The 19,928-nt window shown below is 38.6% G+C and overlaps 1 protein-coding gene and 1 pseudogene across 4 annotated transcripts in view; one reads left to right on the top strand and one right to left on the bottom strand.

The window, feature by feature from the left end:
• Positions 1-19,928, bottom strand: part of IKZF3 (IKAROS family zinc finger 3) — a 132,494-nt gene that overhangs the window by 46,343 nt on the left and 66,223 nt on the right. Inside the window, exon 1 of one of the 4 annotated variants that reach the window (XM_077164515.1) lies at positions 4,273-8,587. The exons of 2 other annotated variants lie outside the window; for them this stretch is intronic. The gene's annotated coding sequence lies outside the window, so the exon portion shown is untranslated. Of the gene's footprint in view, positions 1-4,248; positions 8,588-19,928 lie in introns of those variants that run through there. One more of the 4 variants, XM_077164514.1, reaches the window with a different exon arrangement.
• LOC143685901 (chloride intracellular channel protein 4 pseudogene) lies at positions 14,793-15,805 on the top strand (annotated as a pseudogene).

The following is a 19,928-nucleotide window of genomic DNA, read 5'->3' as shown; positions in this document are numbered from 1 at the left end:
CCTAAAAGACTGGATCAGGATTGAAACATGGCTTTTCTGGGATAACAGCTTCAAACCAGCACAAGACAGAAGCCAAGATTTGTAGCTAAGACCTCAGGCCAGGAGAGCAGCCCTCCCCATGTACATGGAAAGTGTGAGTTTGCCCTGGAGTTTGCAGAGGGTGGACCTTTTGCCCCGTTGTTCAGAAACAGTGCTTCTTCCTCAGCCCTTAGAGAGGGTGGGCACATTCCCCAGGGATTGGGGAGAGCCTGTGCCCTGGAGATGGCAGAGAGTCTGGGTGCCATTCAGATGCTTGAAGAGGGTGAAACAGAAAACAAGGTGGTCTCCCCAATACTTCCCAATGTTGCAATCTACACCTCGGTGTTTGGAGAGAGTAGGGCCACTGCATAAGCCCTCGGAGAAGGTGGAACTGCAGCTCTCTCAAGCCCCAAGGATAAAATGTCTTTCTGTAGATGACTCTTAGACTTTGAAATCTAATGGAAGCCCTGTAGGTTTTCAGAACTGTTTGGGAGCTTTGACCCATTTTCCTTCCAATTTCCCCCTACAGAAATGGAAACATTTATCCTATGACTGTCTTTCCTTTGTACATTGGAAGTAGATAATTTGTTCTAAGTTTCACAGGTCCACAGCTAGAGGGAAATTGTACCTTAGGAAAAACCATACCTGTAACTGATTTTGATAAGACTGTACTTACTGTTACTGAAATGATTTAAGCTTTTGTGATATTGTGATGGAATGAATGTATTTTGCATATGGAAAGAACATGTCTTTTGGGGGTCCAGAGGGTGGAATGTGCTGGTTTGAATCTGCTATGCACCCAAGAAAAGACTATGTTCTTTTAATCCATCCTTGAGGGGGAAGACCTGTTGTGGGTGGGACCTTTTGATTTGTTTGTTTCCATGGAGATGTGACCCACCCAATTCAAGGTGGGTCTTAATCCTTTACTCTAGTTCTGTAAGAGAGTTCATGGAGAGAGAGAGCTGAGATAGAAACACCCTGAGAGAAACAAGCAAGGACTCACAGAAGCCCAGAAAACATTTTGGAGAGACAGACAGAACCTCAAATACCATCAGCCTTTCTTAAGTGAAGGTATCCTCTTGTTGACGTCTTAATTTGGATATTTCCATGGCCTTAGAATTGTAACTTGTAAGTAATCAATCTCCTTTGTAAAAGCAAATCCATTTCTGGTATACTGCATTCCAGTAGCTTTAGCAAACTGAAACATAGGGTTATCACATCATAGTATTTAAAATGTTCAGTTTTCAAAAAAAAATTATGAAGCATGCAAAAAACCACAAAATCATGGCCCATTCAAAGAAGAAATTAATAGAAACTGTCTTTGAGAAAACACAGACATTGGACTTACTAAACAAAGACTTTAAATAAATTATCTTAGATGCACTCAAAGAGCTTAAAGGAACCATGGACAAAGGGCTATAGGAAACCAGGAAAATGGTATATGAACAAATAGAGAACACCAACAGAAAGATAACATATAAGAAGGAAACAGAAATTATGGAGCTTAAAAGTAGAATAATTAATTTAAAAAGAATTAGAATAATTTGACAATGCCTTCTTGACCAAAAGGAGGAGAAGAAACATAATAAAATAAGGTTTCAGTGGTTAAAAGATTTCAAATAGAGTTGAGAGGCTATTATTCTGGAGGTTATTCTTATGCAAACTTCAGTTAGATATTACAAATTGCCATGGTATGCCAAGCACCAACCAACAGCATTCCTGAAAACCCTAAAGAATATCCTGGGCTCTATCTAAGACTCCATAAAAGTTTCACTCACTGTGGTTAGGTTCTGGTGTCAACTTGGTCAGGTGATGATGCTCAGTTATCTGGTCAGGCAAGCACTGGCCTGACCATTGCTGCAAGGATAGTTCATGGCTGATTGATAAACTGGAATGCTGGTGCATTAAATCATTAGTCAGTTGATGCATCTGTGGCTAATTACATCTGCAATAAATTAAGGTATGTCTCCTACCAACAAGATAATCCAATACATTGAAGACTTTCAAGGAAGAGGAGAGACTTTTTCACTGCTTCTTCAGCCAGCGAGCCTTTCCTGTGGAGTCCATTCTAACCTTTCGTTGGAGCTGCCAGCTTCACAGCCTGCCCAAAGGATTTTAGACTCTTCCACTCCCACGGTTGTAGGAGACACCTGTATAAATCTCATAGTTACAGATATCCCCTGTTGGTTCTGTTTCTCTAGAGAACACTGACTAATACAGCTTAGTTCCAAGAGTGGTTCTTGAGAAACAAAATCTTAAAAATGGTCCTTTACAGTCAGTTTTCTACTCTGACTAGACGCAGAGGCACTAATGACTCTGATTCCAATAATCAAGATGGCACTGACAGTCCATGGGGTAAGTGGCAAGAGAGATATGCAAAAAATATCACCATTAGATTCTGCTAATTGTATGCTTATACCAGACAAGGCTCTGGGTGACACCTTTATGAAGTTATGTGGATTTAAGAGGTATAATAATGTTGGCAAATTGTTGTTAGATATACTTGATACAGTGATGAGCGAAAGGGATGAGCTGAAGGCTTCAAATTTACAACTTAAGCACAGTATGAATGATGTAAAAGTTTCCATGTTTGCCCTGAAAGAAAATCTTATTTCCTGTGGTCACATACTTGAGATCTCTGAAAAGCAGACACAAAGCCTCATTGGGTGAATAGCAGATTTACAATGTGAGCTAAAATTTCAACCTTGCAGGCTGTTGTTAAAGTAAAGGCTTTGATTGGAAAAGAATGAGATCCTGAAACATGGGATGGGGATATATGGCTTGATAATAATGGTGATGGGGAAAGGGATCCGTGGAAAGTACTGGGTGTTTGCTAGACAGACCTGTAATGGACTGCCCTGAGGAAACAGCTCCCCAACCTCCAGTCTGCCCAGAGGAGTCTGTCCTCCACCCCCCACCTAAAGAGATTAACCCTTCAGTGTCTGCTAATCCTGTTACTACCTCTTCTGGGGAAAGAGCCCTCACTCCTCTGTCTGGAGCAACTAATCCTGTTTCACCAGATGAAATTGCAACAGAATGCCCTGAGGTAATTGGCTTGAAAGACACTTCTATTTCTTTTCATGACCCACCCCCGCCACCCCCTTTTTCTTCAAGACCCATAACTAAAGTCCCAACAGGCTCCAAAAGGTGAGGTATAAAGTTTGACCCATGAGGAGGAATGCTTTACTCCAAAAGAACTGCATGAGTTTTCCAACCTATATAGACAAAAATCAGGGGAATATGTATGGGAATGGATACTAAGGAAGTGGGATAATGGTGGAAGGTATATAAAGGGGGATCAAGCTGAATTTATTGACATGGGCAATCTATCACTAGGTAGATTCTGCATTCAGTGTTGTAGTTTGAGGGGTTAGAAAGTTCATTAAAAATTTGTTTGAATGGTTTGTTAAAATATGGGTCAAAAGATGGCCAACATTACCTGAGGGCAAAATGCCAGAACTGCCCTGGTATAATATAGAGGAGGGGATCCAGAGGCTTAGAGAGATTGCAAAGTTAGAGTAGATTTATCATGGAAGACCTGCTCACACACCCTAGGGATGTCCAGAGGACACATCTTTCACCAGAACCTTGAGAAATAAATTTGTGAGATGAGCTCCATCACCCCTGAAGAGCTCTGTAGTCCCCTTCTCTGTAGGTCAGATATTACTGTGGGAACTGCTGTCACTGAGCTGGAATTCTTAAACAGAATGGAGATGATCAGCTCTCGAGTTGGTAGAAGCCACACTGCGACAGTTAATCACCATAGACAAGGTGGGTGTGGCCACCATGATGGACAGTGAATTCAAAGCAGCAGTCAAAATAAACTGATGCGCAGAGACTTGTAACATTAACTCTTAAACCATGGGGTACCTAAACATAAAATAGATGACAGTCTACTAAATTCTTGTTTGAGCTGTATAAGCAGAAGAATTCTAGGTCAAGTGAACAGAAGTCTAACTTAAATTACAAAACCAGAGTCATGGCCCCTTAAGCAATTCCCAGACTTGAGACAGTTTATAGACCCAGAGCCCCTTGAATGAGGGGAGGGCCAGGTACCCTTGGGGAAGGACCCCCTTTTTTTTTTTAACATGGGCAGGCACTGGGAATCGAACCCGGGTCCTCTGGCATGGCAGGCGAGCATTCTTGCCTGCTGAGCCACCGTGGCCCACCTGGGAAGGACCCTTTTACACTACCCAAAATTTACACTGCTAACCTTCCTCCCGACCTTACCCAAAGAGACATACGGCCTTTTACCAAGGTGACTTTTGGGGAAAAGGAAATGATCAGATGTCTTGGGGATTATTAGACACTGGCTCAGAAGTGACACTAATTCCAGGAGACCCAAAATGTCACTCTGGTCCACCAAGAGGAGGGGCTTATGGAAGTCAGGTGTTCGATGGAGTTGTAGCTCAGGTCTGTCTCACAGTGGGTACAATGGGTTCCCAGAGGACTCTGTGGTCATGTCCTTAGTTCCAGAATGCATAATTGGAATCAACATACTCAACAACTGGCGGAATCCCCACAATGGTTTTCTGACTCATGGAGTGAGGGCTTAATGGTAGGAAAGGCCAAGTGGAAGCTACTAGAACTGTCCTTACCTAGCAAAGTAGTGAATCAGAAGCAATACCTTATTCCTGGAGGGACCACAGAGATTAGGACCAATCTTATGGACTTGAAGACTGCAGGGGTGATTCCCACCACATCCCCATTCAACTGTCCCATTTGGCCTGTGCAGAAAACAGATGGGTCTTGGAGGATGACAGTACATTATCATAAACTTAACTTGTGATGAGTCCAATTGCAGCTACTGTTGATACGGTATTACTGCTTAAGCAAATCAGCACATCACCTGATACCTGGTATGCAGCTATTGATTTGGCAAATGCCTTTTCCTCAATAGCTGTTAGTAAGGACCACCAGAAGCAGCTTGCATTCAGCACGCAAGGCCAGTAGTATATCTTCACTGTCCTGCCTCAAGGGTATATCAACTCCCCAGCCCTATGTCACAACTTTGTCTGCAGGCACCTTGATTTTTTCTCCCTCCACATATCACACTGATAGGACCAAGTGAGCAAGAAGTAGCAACTTCTCTAGACTTATTAGTAAGGCATTTGTGTGTCAGGGGATGGGAGATAGATCCATTAAAAAATACAGAGTCGGGTGCACGGGTGGTTCAGTGGTAAAATGCTTGCCTTTCATGCAGGAGACTCAGGTTCGATTTGTGGACCATGCACCTAAAAAAAAAGAAAAAATATGGAGTCCTCCCAACTCAGTGAAATTTCTAGTGTCCAGTGGTGTGGGGCATGTTGAGATATCCCTTTGAAGGTGAAGGATAAGCTGTTACATCTGGCCCCTACTACAACCAAAAAAGAGGCGTGCCTAGTTGGGCTCTTTGGATTTTGGAGACAACATATTCTTTACTTGAGTGTGCTACTCCAGGCCGTTTATCAAGTGACCAGAAAAGCTGCTAGTTTTGAGTAGGGACCAGAACAAGAGGAGGCTCTGCAACAAGTCCAGGCTGCTGTGTAAGCTGCTCTGGCCATGTGACCCAGCAGATCCCATGTTGCTAGAGTGTCCGTGGCAAACAGGGATGCTGTCTGGAGCCTCTAGCAGACCCCTATAGGAGAATCACACCGTAGACCCTGAGGATTTTGGAGTAAAGCCTTACCATCTGCTGCAGATAACTACTCTCCTTTTGAGAAGCAGCTTTTGGCTTTCTACTGGGCCTTAGTAAAGCCTGAACGCTTAACCATAGGACACCAAGTTACCATGAGACCCGAGTTGCCTATTATGAGCTAGGTATTATCTGACCCACCAAGCCATAAAGTTGGATGTGCAGAGCAGCACTCCATCATAAAATGGAAATGTTATATAAGAGACAGGGCTCGAGCAGGTCTTGAGGGCATAAGTAAGTTACATGAGGAAGAGGCCCAAGTGGCCATGGCCCCCAATCCTGCCACATTACCTTCTTTATCCCAGGCCAGAGCCATGGCCTCTTGGGGAGCCCTTAAAGTCAGCTGACTAAGAGAACACTTGGGTCTGGTTTATAGATTCTGCAATATATGCAGGGACCACCTGGAAGTGAACAGATGCAGCACTAAAACCCCTTTCTGGGATGTCCTTAAAGGAGAGTGGTGAGGGAAAATCCTCCCAGTAGGCAGAACTTCAAGCAGTGCATTTGGTTGTTCATTGTCCTTGGAAGAAGAATTGGCCAGAAGTGCATTTGTATACTCACTCATGGGTTGTTGCTAATGGTTTGACTGGATGGTCAAGGACTTGGAAAGAGCATGATTGGAAAATTGGTGACAAAGAGGTCTGGGAAGGAGATATGTGGACAGAACTTTCTGAGTGGGCAAAGAACATGAGGATATTTGTGCCCCATATGAATGCTCACAAGAAGGTGACTTTGGCAGAGGAAAGGCTTAATATCAAGTAGATAAAATGACCCATCCTATAAGTCTTCCTCTTTCTTCAGCCACTCCTGCAATGGGCTCATGAATGAAGTGGGCATAGTGGTAGGGATGGAGTTTAGGCGTGGACTAAGCAACATGGACTTCCGCTCACCAAGGCTGACCTAGCTACACCCACTGCTAAGTGCCCGATCTGCCAGAGCAGATTTATACAAATCATTGAAGTCAGCAGGGAGTAGGATGATATTTTTAAAGTGCTGAAATAAACTATCAACTAAGAATTCTTTATTTGGCAAAATTGTCCTTTAAAAATGAAGAAAGATGTGGTCTCCCTCCCTAAGCCAAATTCTACAAATAAACTCACGATCCTCCCCACTATGTGGTACATGACTCATGGGGGTATAATTTCCCTGGCAACATGGGACATGACTCCCAGGGATAAGCCTGGCTCTGGCATTGTAGGGTTGACAATGCCTTCTTGAACAAAAAGGGGAAAAGAAATCAAACAAAATTAAGGTTCAGTGGCTAAATGATTTCAGAGAGAGTCAAGAGGTCATTCTGGAGGTTACTCTTATGCAAGCTTCAGCCAGATATTGCAAATTGCCACAGTATGCCAATCTCTAACCAAAAATATTCCTGAAAACCCTAAAGAATACCTTGGGTATCTAAAGCTTTATAGAAGTTTTACTTATTAAGCTTATTTTTTTCAGAAACTTAAAGCCTCCAGATTGTTCCTATGCCAGATAAGCCATGAAACCCAAAGGTATCAGTCTCTCCAAGAACATCAGCCAGTTTCATTCCTCTACTCCATAACGTCAACACCCCTTTTTAGCATGAAGAATTGCCCAGATATCCCTGAAGATTGTGAGAATAGTTAAATAAGAGGGAGGAGTTGTAACTGAGAAATTAGTACTTAAATGAGTATGACTGCCGACTCATTATATAGATATTTCTTTTTAGTTTGTAGTGTGTTAGAATAGATAGAAGGAAATACCTGAAATTTCTGAACTGTAATCTAGTAGCCTTGGTCTCTGAAAATGTTTGCATAACTATACAGCTTTTATCTTATAACTGTGTGATTGTAAAAACCTTGCAACTGACATCCCTTTCATCCAGTTTATAGGTAGATGAGTAATAAAATAAAGACAAGTATGAAAAGAAAATAACAGGTTGAGAATATGGGGAAAAATACCCCTACTTAAACAATGGACAATAGTTAACAGTACTACTTTAATAATATTTCATCAATTGTAACAAATGTAACTACTGTACAAAAAACCAGAATTACAAAAAAGTGAGATAAATTGTAACAAATTTTCCACACCAAAGCAGGTATTAGTGGTGTGGTGGTGTATGGGAATCCTGTATTTTATGCATGATTGTTCTGTAAACCCATAACTTCTTCAATAAAAAAGAAGTTTTAATTTTATAAAAATGAAGAAATCAAGGTAACAGTTCTAGATGAAATCCAAGTGAGTATGGTGTCAGCAGACCTACCCTACAAGAAATTCTTGTTCCAGTAGCCATGTTTCTTGAAGATGATTGTATAATGATACAGCTTTTGCAATGTGACTGTGTGATTGTGAAAACCTTGTGTCTGATGCTTCTTTTATCTACCTTATGGACAGATGAGTAAAACATATGGATTAAAAATAAATAAATAATAAGGGGAACAAATGTCAAAATAAATTTAGTAGATTGAAACGCTAGTGATCAATGAAAGGGAGCGGTGAGGGGTATGGTATGTATGAATTTTTTTTCCGTTTTCTTTTGATTTCTTTTTCTGAATTGAGGCAAATGTTCTAAGAAATGATCAAGATGATGAACATACAACTATGTGATAAAAAAGAATGTTCATATTGTATGTTGATTGGTTTTATTAATAAAACTATGTGATGAAAAAGAATTCATATTGTATGTTGACTGGTTTTATTAATAAAAACTTTTAAAAAAATTCTAAAGGTAGTCGTTCAAGATTAAATGAGAGGACACTAGCCAATAACTCAAAGCCATATGAAGAGATAAATAACTCCGGTAAAGGTAACTACACAGGCAAATATAAAAGCCAGTATTATTTTAACTTCAGTTTTTAAAAAGTTTTTTTATTGTATAATATAATATATCTACAAAGCAAAGAATAAAAAAAGCAATAGTTTTCAAAACATTTTTCAACAAGTAGTTATAGGACAGATCCCACAGTTTGTCATGGACTACCATACCACCATCTCAGATTTTTCCTTCTAGCTGCTCCAGAACATTGGAGGCTAGAAAGAACATATATATTTTTATCATGACTCTTCTTTTTTTGTGAAAAATAACATATATACAAAAAAGCAATAAATTTCAAACACAGCACAATTAGCTGTACAACAGATTTCAGAGTTTGGTATGGGTTACAATTCCACAATTTTAGGTTTTTACTCCAGCTGCTTTAAGGTACTAGAGACTAAAAGAAATATCAATATAATGATTCAGCAATCATACTTGTTTGTTAAACCCTACTTTCTCTGTATAACTCCACCATCACCCTTGATCTTTCTCCCATTCTTTAGAGATATTTGGGCTATGCCCATTCTACCTTTTTCATGTTGGAAAAGAAGTCAATTATAAGGAGTAGGGAGATGGAACTAGCTAATGTTCTGGGAAGGCTGGCCCCTCTTATCTGAATTTATCTGGTCGAGGGACCCATCTGGAGACTGTAGGTTTCTGGAAAGTTACCCGAGTACATGGACTCTTTGTAGAATCTTACATATTGCCCTAGGTGTTCTTTAGGATTGGCTGGAATGGTTTTGCTGGGGTTAGTGAGTTATGATAGGTAGCGGTGTCTAAAGTTTACATAAGAGTAACCTCCAGAGTAGCTTCTCGACTCTATTTGAACTCTCTTAGCCACTGATACCTTATTTGTTACACTTCTTTTCCCCCTTTCAGTCAGAATGGCATTGTTGATCCCATGGTGCCAGCGTCAGACTCATTCCTGGGAGTCATCTTGGACATCACCAGGGAGACTTTCACTCCTGGATGTCATGTCCCACGTAGGGGGGAGGGCAATTATTTCACTTGCAGAATTGGGCTTAGAGAGTAACTTTGATTTTTTTTTTTTTATAACTTTTTTCCTTTACTTTTTTTCGCATGGGTAGGCACTGGGAATAGAACCCGTGTCTCTGGCATGGCAGGCAAGAACTCTGCCACTGAGAACCATGGCCCTAAGTTTGATTTTTATTTCCCTTTTTTATTTCTTATATGATTTAAAATACAAATGCATACAGCAATAATTACAAATCTATGTTAATGGGAACACAATGCAATTTGTGACAATGGAAAGGGAGGGGATGGAGCTGTACAGGAGCAGAGTTTTTGATGCTCTTAAAGCTAAGTTGCTATCAATTTCAACTAGAGTGTTAAAAACTTGGGAGGTTTTTAAATAATCGCTCTGGTAACTACTAGGAAAATATCTAATAAACATACATGAAAGGAAATAAGAAGGGAATCAAAATAATATACCACAAAAATTAATTAAACACAAAAGAAGTAATGAATAAAATTAGGAACAAAAAAGGTAAAATATCAGAACACAAATAGCAAAATGGCAAAAGTCCTGCCTTTGTAATTGCTTTAAATATAAATGAATTAAACTCTCTAATCAAAAGGTAGAGATTGGCAGAATAAATAAATTTAAAAAAACACAGTCCAACTATATGTTGTATACAAGACACTCATCTTAAATCAAAAGACACAACTAGGCTGCAAGTGAAAGAATAAGAAAAATATTCCAAGAAAATAATAACCAAAATATACCCAGGGTGGCTATATAAATATCAGGCAAAATAGACTTAAAGTAAAATATCTATTAAAGGAGACAGAGGACATTATATATTGATAAAAGATCAACTCATCAAAAAGATATTACAATTATAAATAGATATGTCCCTAACAACAGGGTCCCATAATGTATGAAGTGAACACAGTCAGAATCAAAGGGAGAAATAGTTTTACAATAATAATTTGAGATTTCTATACATCACTCTCAGTGTTGGATAGAACATCTAGGCAGAAGATCAATAAGGAAATAGAAGACTGGAACAACACTATAAAACAACTAGCTCTAACAGACATATATAGCAGAATAGAATACAGATTTTTCTCAAGTGCACATGGAACATTCTCCTGGGATAGACCACATACTAGGGCATAAAACAAAATCTCAAAAAATTTTAAAAGATTGAATTCATATAAAGAATCTTTTCTAATTACAATAGAATGATGCTTGAAATCAATAACGCAAGAAAAACTGGAAAATTATAAATACGTGGAAATTATCACACTCAAATAACCAACGCATTAAAGAAGAAATCGTGAAGGAAATCAGGAATACTTAGAGAAGAATGAAATTGAAAACACAACATACCAAAACTTATGGGATGCTGGGTGGTGCAACGGTGGCTCAGTGGCAAAATTTTCACCTGCCATGCCACAGACCCGGGTTTGATTCCTGGTGCCTGCCCATGCAGAAATAAATAAATAAATAACAGGGCGGAGCACCAGTGGCTCAATGGCAGAATTCTCGACTGCTGTGCCGGAGACCAGGATTCAATTCCTAGAGCCTTCCCATGCCAAAACAAACAAACAACAACTTATGGGATGCTGAGAAGGCAGTGCTCAAAGGGAAATTTATCCTCCAAAATGCTTATATTCAAAAAGAAAAAAGATTTCAAACCAATCACCTTACTTTCACATTTTGAGGAACTATAAAAAGAAGTGCAAACTAACCCCCCCCCCAAAATAGAAGGATGGTCAGTAGAAGATTAGAGTAGAGATAAATGAAAGAGAAAATAGAGAAACAATTGAGAGAATCAGCAAAAGTAAAAGTTGGTTCTTTGAAAAGATCAACAAAAATGACAAACTTTTAGTTAGACTGCCAAAGGAAAAAAGAGAGAAGGTGCAAATAACTAAAATTAGAAGTGAAAATGAGATATCACTACTGATATTACAGAAATAAAAAAAAGATTATAAGAGAATACTATGAGCAATTGTACACCAACAAATTAGATATTCTAGACAACATGGACAAATACCTAGGAACATACATATTACCTAACCTGACTCAAGAAGGAAAAGAAAATCTCAAGAGACTCATAAAACAAACAAGTACAGAGACTGAATCAGTAATTAAAATCCTCCAACAAAGAAGGGTCCCAGACCAGCTAGCTTCACTGGTGAGTTCTACCAAATATTTAAAGAAGAGTTAACACCAATCTTATCAAACTCTTCCAAAATATTGAAGTGGAGGGAATACTTCCTACCTTATTTTATGAGGCCTGCATTATCCTAATACCAAAGGCAGATAAAGAAAGAACAAAAAAATAAAATTATGGACCAATTTCCCTTATGAATATAGATGTAAAAATCCTCAACAATATTCTAGCAAATCCAATCCAACAGCATGTTAAAAGGGTTATACACTATGACCACGTGAGTTTTATTCCAGGATTATAAGGATAGCTCAATATACAAAATCAATCAACGTAATATATACCATGTTAATAACATGAAGAAAAAAAAACACATGATCATCTCAATAGATACAGAAAAGACGTGACAAAATTCAAAACCTTCTCCTGATTAAAACGTTCACAAAAAGGAATAAAAGGAAACTTCTTCAACACAATGAACGCCATTTATGAAAAATCGACAGCTAATTTTCAGAGGTGAATAACCAAAAACTTTCCTCCTAAGATAAGAACAAGACAAAGATACTCATTTTCACTACTATTATTCAAAATTGTACTAGAGTTCTAGCCAGAGCAATTAAACAAGAAATAAAAGACATCCAAATTGTAATGGAGGAAGTAAAGCTACCTCTAGTAACAGATGACATTTTTTTGCAGAAATGGAAAAGCTGATCTTCAAATTCATATGGAATTGTAAGATGCCCAAAAGCCAAAACAATTTTGAAAAAGAACAAAGTTTAAATTTTAAAACTTACTATAAATTACAGTAATCAAATAGCATGGTACTGGCATAAAGGTAGGCATATAGAACAATAGAATAGACCATAAATAGATCCACACATTTACAGTCAATCGATTTCCAAAAAGGGTGCCAAGTACACACAATGGGGAAAGAATAGTCTCTTTAACAAATGATGTTGGGAAAGTTGGCTGTTCATATATGAAAGAATGAAGTTGGACCCCTATCTCATGCCATAATAAAAAAATTTAACATAAAATGAAATCAACTATAAAAGATAAGATCATAAAACTCAACCTCTAGAAGATAACATAGCAAAAAATCTTTATGACCTTAGATAAAGTAATGAATTCTCAGATATGAAACCAGAAGTGCTTACAGTATACTTAAATTTGACTTCATCAAACTGCATATACACAATGGAATATTATTTGGCTATAAATAGGCATGAAGTTCTAATATATGCTACAATATCAGTGAATCTGAAAAATATTGTGCTAAGTTGGAAATAAGCCAGGTCACATACTATATGATTTCATTCATATAAAATATCCAGAATAGGTAAATCTATAAAGGCAGAGGCTGAGGGAGGAGAGAATTAGGAGTAACTACTTAATTAGTATGACTTTTGGGGTTAATGAAAGTGTTTTTTTTTTTACTTTAACATTTCTTCCCCCTATTATTTATTTTTATTCCATACATTCTACTCGTCTGTTGACAAGGTGGATAAAAGGAGCATCAGACACAAGGTTTTCACAATCACACAGTCACACTGTGAAAGCTATATCATTATTCAATCTTTGAGAAACATGGCTACTGGAACACAGCTCTACATTTTCAGGCAGTTCCCTTCAGCCTCTCCATAACAGCAAGATGATATCCACTTAATGCGTAAGAATAACCTCGAGGATAACCTCTAGACTCTGTTTGGAATCTCTCAGCCATTGACATTTAGTCTCATTTCACTCTTTCCCCTTTTGGTTGAGTAGGTTTTCTCAATCCTTTGATGCTGAGTCTCAGCTCATTCTAGGGTTTTTCTCAATCCCTTGATGCTAAGTCTCAGCTCATTCTAGGATTTCTGTCCCAGGTTGCCAGGAAGGTCCACACCCCTGGGAGTCATGTCCCACGTAGACAGGGGGAGGGTGGTGAGTTTGCTTGTTGTGTGGGCTGGAGAGAGAAGCCACATCTGAGCAACAAAAGAGGTTCTCTTGGGGGTGACTCTTGGGCCTAATTTTAAATAGGCTTGACCTATCCTTCGTAGGGTTAAGTTTCATATGAACAAACCCTAAGACTGGGGGCTCAGCCTATAGCTTTGGTTGTCCATACTGCTTATGAGAATATCAAGAACTCAACTTGGGGAGGTTGAATTTTCCCTTGTTCTCACCATTCCCAGAAGAAGACTTTGCAAATACTTTTCCACTCACTGATAAAATCACTCTGGGATTCATCGGGGCATCACTCTGGACAAACCAACAAAATCTCATGTCCTACCCAAGGTTCCATGTACTTATGGTGTAACGAAAGTGTTTTGAACTAGAGATGGTGGCTGCACATCATTGCGAAAGTCTAAATACTACTGAATTGTTCACTTTAAAATGGTTAATTTTATGTTATGAGAAATTCACCTTTATTTAAAAAAGCAAACCTCTGCATTAAGCCTTTAATTAGGCTCAGGCTTAAATTGAAAGCCTCTCTGTGCTATACCCTGCAAACTTCATTATGCCATTGGTTTGAAAACATTTTGTTTAAGGACTCCTAAAGGAATTTTTTAAAACTATATTTCCCTCTTACATAGACTGTGAACATTAAGTAGACACTAAGTTGACATCTACAATTTTTTGCTATAAGTTTAAATATTTTTAAACAAAAACATAATTTTTTGTTTATTGTAAACAAGGACATTTTAAAACTGTTACCTAACCCTTTCAAATGTATCTAATGGAATGTGAATATCAGTGACCTGATTTACTCCATCACATATTCAAGAATATATAAATAAGCTTTCTTTGAAAATCAGAAATTTTTGCTTGTACTCCTATTCCCACTTCACTATACCCATAGAATTTTATCCTAATGTACTACTTTTCTTATACTTGAAAGTCTTCTATTGTTCAACCTATTATATTTCTCTACCCCAAATATGTATTTTATATAAATAAATTTTTTTCAAATTTGTAACCATGAAGTACTATGTGTTAAAAATTTTCTTCTGGGGAGTCGCGCGGGGCGTGGGGCATGAGGCGTGAGGGTTGAGGGTTGAGGCTGTGCTGCAGAGCTGAGGCGCTGAGGAGCCGAGATTGCCGCGAAGTCGACCCCCGGACTCTGGAGGGAAGCGCAGCGCGCGGGAGCCGGCCCCCAGAGCAGCCCCGGAGCAGGAGCCGCCGCCGTCTGCGGAGCCTAGTCCTGCCGGCCATGGCGTTGTCGATGTCACTGAACGGGATGAGGGAGGACAAAGAGCCCATCATAGAGCTCTTCGTCAAGGCTAGCAGTGATGGTGAAAGCATAGGAAACTGCCCCTTTTCCCAGAGGCTCTTCATGATTCTTTGGCTCAAAGGAGTTGCATTTAGTGTCAGGACCGTTGACCTGAAAAGGAACCCTGCAGACCTGCAGAACTTGGCTCCTGGGACCCACCCACCATTTATAACATTCAACAATGAAGTCAAAACGGATGTAAATAAGATTGAGGAATTTCTTGAAGATGTCTTATGCCTTCCCAAGTACTTAAAGCTTTCACCAAAACACCCAGAATCAAATACTGCTGGAATGGACATCTTTGCCAAATTCTCTGCATATATCAAGAATTCAAGGCCAGAGGCTAATGAAGCACTGGAGAGGGGGCTCTTGAAAACACTGCAGAAACTGGACGAATATTTGAATTTTCCCCTCCCTGATGAAATTGATGAGAATAGTATGGAGGATATTAAATTTTCTACACGTAAATTTCTGGATGGCAATGAAATGACATTAGCTGATTGCAATCTGCTGCCCAAACTGCACATTGTCAAGGTGGTGGCCAAAAAATATCGCAATTTTGATATCCCAAAAGGAATGACTGGCATCTGGAGATACTTAACTAATGCTTATAGTAGGGATGAATTCACCAATACCTGCCCCAGTGATAAGGAAGTTGAAATAGCATATAGTGATGTAGCCAAAAGACTCACCAAGTAAAATGGCTCTTATGAGACGGATGTATTCACCTCTTCCCCTAACAGAATATGCTTTTCCTAACAGACTACTTCTCTTCCTATAAAGTAGAAACTTTATTTTGCATGAACATGCAGTTATTCAGGATTAGGATAAAGGATAGACAAGGTATAGTAGCTATCTTAAAATATACACTCCCAAGCAGTATTATTTTAAAATTCTCTTATCCTGCCTACTTCCCCTACACATATCCCACTCTCCTCTAATTTGGAGACATTCCATCACAAACATTTCACTTGAGAGGTGGTTTGCCATCTCTCTGGAGCCCTCACCATACACTGTGCATAGATGGCAGAACTTTTGAAGTGCAATGTTTCACTGCTAAAATGGTAGCCATGACTTCATCAGTCTGCCCCAAACTGGTGCATAACTCTTGGTACAAGGAATATTTATGTATTTTTGGAATTTTATAATAGTAAAAGTATATGAAAGGATTGCTACTGTATCAGAAATATTCTCTTTCAATTTAGTCTATCCTGGATATGTACTAAAGGATATTACCACCGATAAAGAGAGCCTTTTATGAATAGTCACAACAGATTTTGCTAGTTTGCTTTGTAGATTGATTTTTATTTTTATCTAAAAGCATTTATCATTTATACCAGTTGTAACATCTTATACTATGTAGAAGCTAAAAATTTAGAGGGAGGGGATGGTAGTCTCAAGATCTTCCTCAAGCATTTTATCCTTATGAGAAAAACTGAGGGATACCTGATACTCTGTCTAAAACTGTTATTTGATGTATGAAATTTGCCTAGTGCCATTCATTTGGAACATTATTGCTTTCTTCCAGTTTCTTTTTATTTAAAAAGCTCCTTTTTTTTGTTTTTTTGGTAAGCATAGATCTATACCTTTGTTTTAATAGATCTTTTGAGCAACACTACATAGACTAATAGTGAGTTACTTTAGCTGTAGCAGTACAGTGGTTAGTCATTTAAAAACTAACACACAGAAATTAACCTAAGGAATGTGGGGTCTGTTTGTCAAAATAGTAAGTAAAATTTTGTTTCTAAAGAACATTTAATGTATATAATTTTTGTAAAGAATGCATTATTCATCCTATATTAAAAGCAAGATGAAATATAAAAAAATTTTTTTTCTTCTGAATTATCATTACAATTATCAGCATACAATATTGGTATATTATAAATTTCAACCAATAATTATTAAATTTAAAAAGTACATTTTGGGCGGGCCGCGGTGGCTCAGCGGGCAAAGTGCTTGCCTGCCATGCCGGAGGACCTCGGTTCGATTCCCGGCCCTAGCCCATGTAAAAAACAAACAAACAAACAAAATACAATAAAACAAGAAAATGTTTAAAGATGTTTCCCTTTCTTCCTCCCTTCCTTCCTTCTCTCTGTCTTTCCTTCCCTTCCTTCCTCTCTCTTTAAAAAAAAAAAAAAAAAAAAAAAAAAGTACATTTTATTGGGAATGCATCCCTTAATAAGATGGGTGGACGGAATGCATTTATTAAAATTTGATCAAAGCCATTATCTAATTGACCCTTAGTTTAGCATCCTGCAAGTATTGACACCTTCGGGAAAAAAAGTAAGATTTGGATTGGGTGAAAGATTTACCTTTCTTTTACAAAGTGGAGAAGGATGAGTATGAGAAAGAAAATGAGAAAAAAGAACTTCAACTACAGGAGGCTTCTAGGGCAGATCAGTTTTAGAAATTATAAGATAATGAAGTTGAGGACTTGGAAATTGATTCTCTTAATTATCTACAGCCATGTAATCCTTCGAATATCTTCCTATACCCAAGTTTGAAGAGTACTGCTACAAAAAGATCTCATTGCCAAAATGTACTCAGCTTCTGTTCATCATTTCACTTAATCAACCAACAACTATTTAGTGAGTTCCTGTAAATTATTTTGTGAACAATGCAAAGAATGGATGGATAAATGGATGATTAGATGGAAAGAAAAATGGACAAGTATTGAACATTTACTATATGCCAAGAGATTTGACATGAAAGAAGAATAAGACTCTATGCCCTATCACCATCTTTTGGGGGACAATAGAGTCCAATAAAACCCTGCCATAACACAGTATGAACAAATTTGGATACAATAGGATTGGCCATTGCTTCCATTTGTCTACTCTCTACCATTATCAAAGAGGACCAAGTTAAAAATTCTTAGGTTATCGTGGAGGATAGGCAGTAATTGTCTCACTATCATTTAAAACATTTCCAGTTTAATATATCATTGTGTTCAGTCTAAACTTCACTGCTGTTGCTCTGTACTTTTTGTAGCAATATATGTCAAGTGAAAAAAATAGTATACTTCATTTACTTTATAATAATGTGACCCCCACATTTTATAAGGTAAAATTTTGGCATCCTACCTACGATGTTGTGGAGGGATTTCATGTATTCTTCTCATCTCCAATACTATTCTCCTTTGTGCAAATTACAAAAAAACAAGCAAACAAACAAAAAAAGCCCCCTTTGCTGACAAATTTCAAAAAGAAAAGTCAACCTAGTAAGCAAGGGCCAAATTTCATTCAATCCTGAGGCCAGCGGTATGCTGGTAAATGTCTACCAACCAACTGAGAGTGGAGGGAGGGGCTCACCTGTAGTATTTGCTGGTTTCAGTGGTAAAAATACCCATACCATGGCCAATTTCAAGCTACCAATGCGAAGTCACTAGGCTCACAAAGTTCCTGAAAATTTAACAGGAGACCATGAGCCAAATAGATTCTAGTACTCCACTGGGACTCTTCTTAGTCCTATGCAGAGTGCCTTCACGTGCTGTCAAACTGCACTGAGATACACAATGGCCTGGGTCTCCGTGCCTGGCACCAAACTCTGAGCAGCTGAGTTCACTTGGCAAGAACAAATGCGAAGAGTTAATGAGCACATATGAGTGTCTGAGGCATACTGTTAATTCAACTGTACTACATTTTATTTCAACCTCATTTTACTTCCACTCCAAGGAGGCACCAACACTATGGTTCCACAAATAAAGAAAAGCAAAAGGAATGGGGAAGAGTCTCCGGAGGCTGTCAGGTTCTACTATGAACTGTCAACATTACATCTGTTCATTCCTTTTTTGCAGATGCCAAACATCTTCCTATACATTCCTTTCAGTTCACTGGGCTACAGAGCTTGGTTTAAAAAAAAAATTCAGAGACTTTTTTGTTAAAAAAAATTTCATGGAGAGGTGTCTTGGTTTTATCACTAACAGAACTTACTCGTTTGACACGATAGAAGCGGTAAAGTCTCTCTGCCCACTGTGAACCCTTAACAGAAATCCCCTGTGAGTGAAATTCTGCAGCAAAGCACTGCTGATTTTGTAAGATAACCCTCGCATCCCATGAGCGACAGGTCTTGATCTGGGCTTGAGAGATGTAATATTTTGATAAAAAACGGCACTTCCTTTTGAAGCATTTATTTGCGTGTGCTGAGCAGTACCGCTGGAACCTCAGTGAGCACCAAAGCGAGGCTGACTCGGTCTCTCCAGGCCCACTCCAGCCATAGACCCCTCCCTTCTCAGTCTAAACGTAGCAGTAATTAGCATCCATAAACCACAAATGAGGTCTGTTTTTCAGAAGCATCAAAGCAGTTTGTACTTCTCATGAGCTAAAAAAAAAAAAGTTGTACACCTCAAAAGGTATAGAGATTATGATATAGAAAGCTCCCAAAGGCTGGAGCTTTCTCTCCTATAAGAACAATTCCCCTCCCTGCCCCCATGAACTTTCTAATTAAAATTCTTATATTAAAGTATCTACAGCACACAAGGTAAAACAATACGGAAAATTTTAAGGCTTTTCAAAAAAACAATCAAATTCAAATTTTCTCACAGACTCTGGAAAGGCCCATAACTCTTACAGGTCAGAAGTAATTAAATAAATCCATGGATTGATCATTGCTATAAAGCTCATCTAAAAGAACCTATTTCACTGTGGGTGTCAGGAATCTGATGTTCAGCTGTGGAGAGTTGGGAGATGAAGGGTAACTGTGCGAGTCAGGCAGGGTACAGAGTTGACGCCGGTGGGACCTGAGACATACTACACACTTTTCACCCCTAAAGCAGGTCTAGAACAAACAGCAAGTGAAGGAGAAAGAGATGGTGGCAGTCATGGGGCTGCTGGAAAATAGGGGCCAGCAAGGGTTAAATGCAGGGGATTGGTAGCCAAATTCTCTAATGCTCAGAGAGAAAAAAACAATGCCATCATCATTTGCATATATCATCACAATCTCTATAACTTCACAACATACATGCTCGTGGCATAATATTTCCTTCTATTTTCTAAGCGACAAACAGCAAAGATGGGGATCCAATTTCAAAGAAAGAAGGACTGGAACAAAAAGCTCTAAGGG

This window comes from Tamandua tetradactyla, chromosome 6 (genome assembly GCF_023851605.1).
Source record: "Tamandua tetradactyla isolate mTamTet1 chromosome 6, mTamTet1.pri, whole genome shotgun sequence".
Taxonomy (NCBI): Eukaryota; Metazoa; Chordata; class Mammalia; order Pilosa; family Myrmecophagidae; genus Tamandua; species Tamandua tetradactyla.
This window is presented reverse-complemented; position numbering and strand designations above follow the sequence as displayed.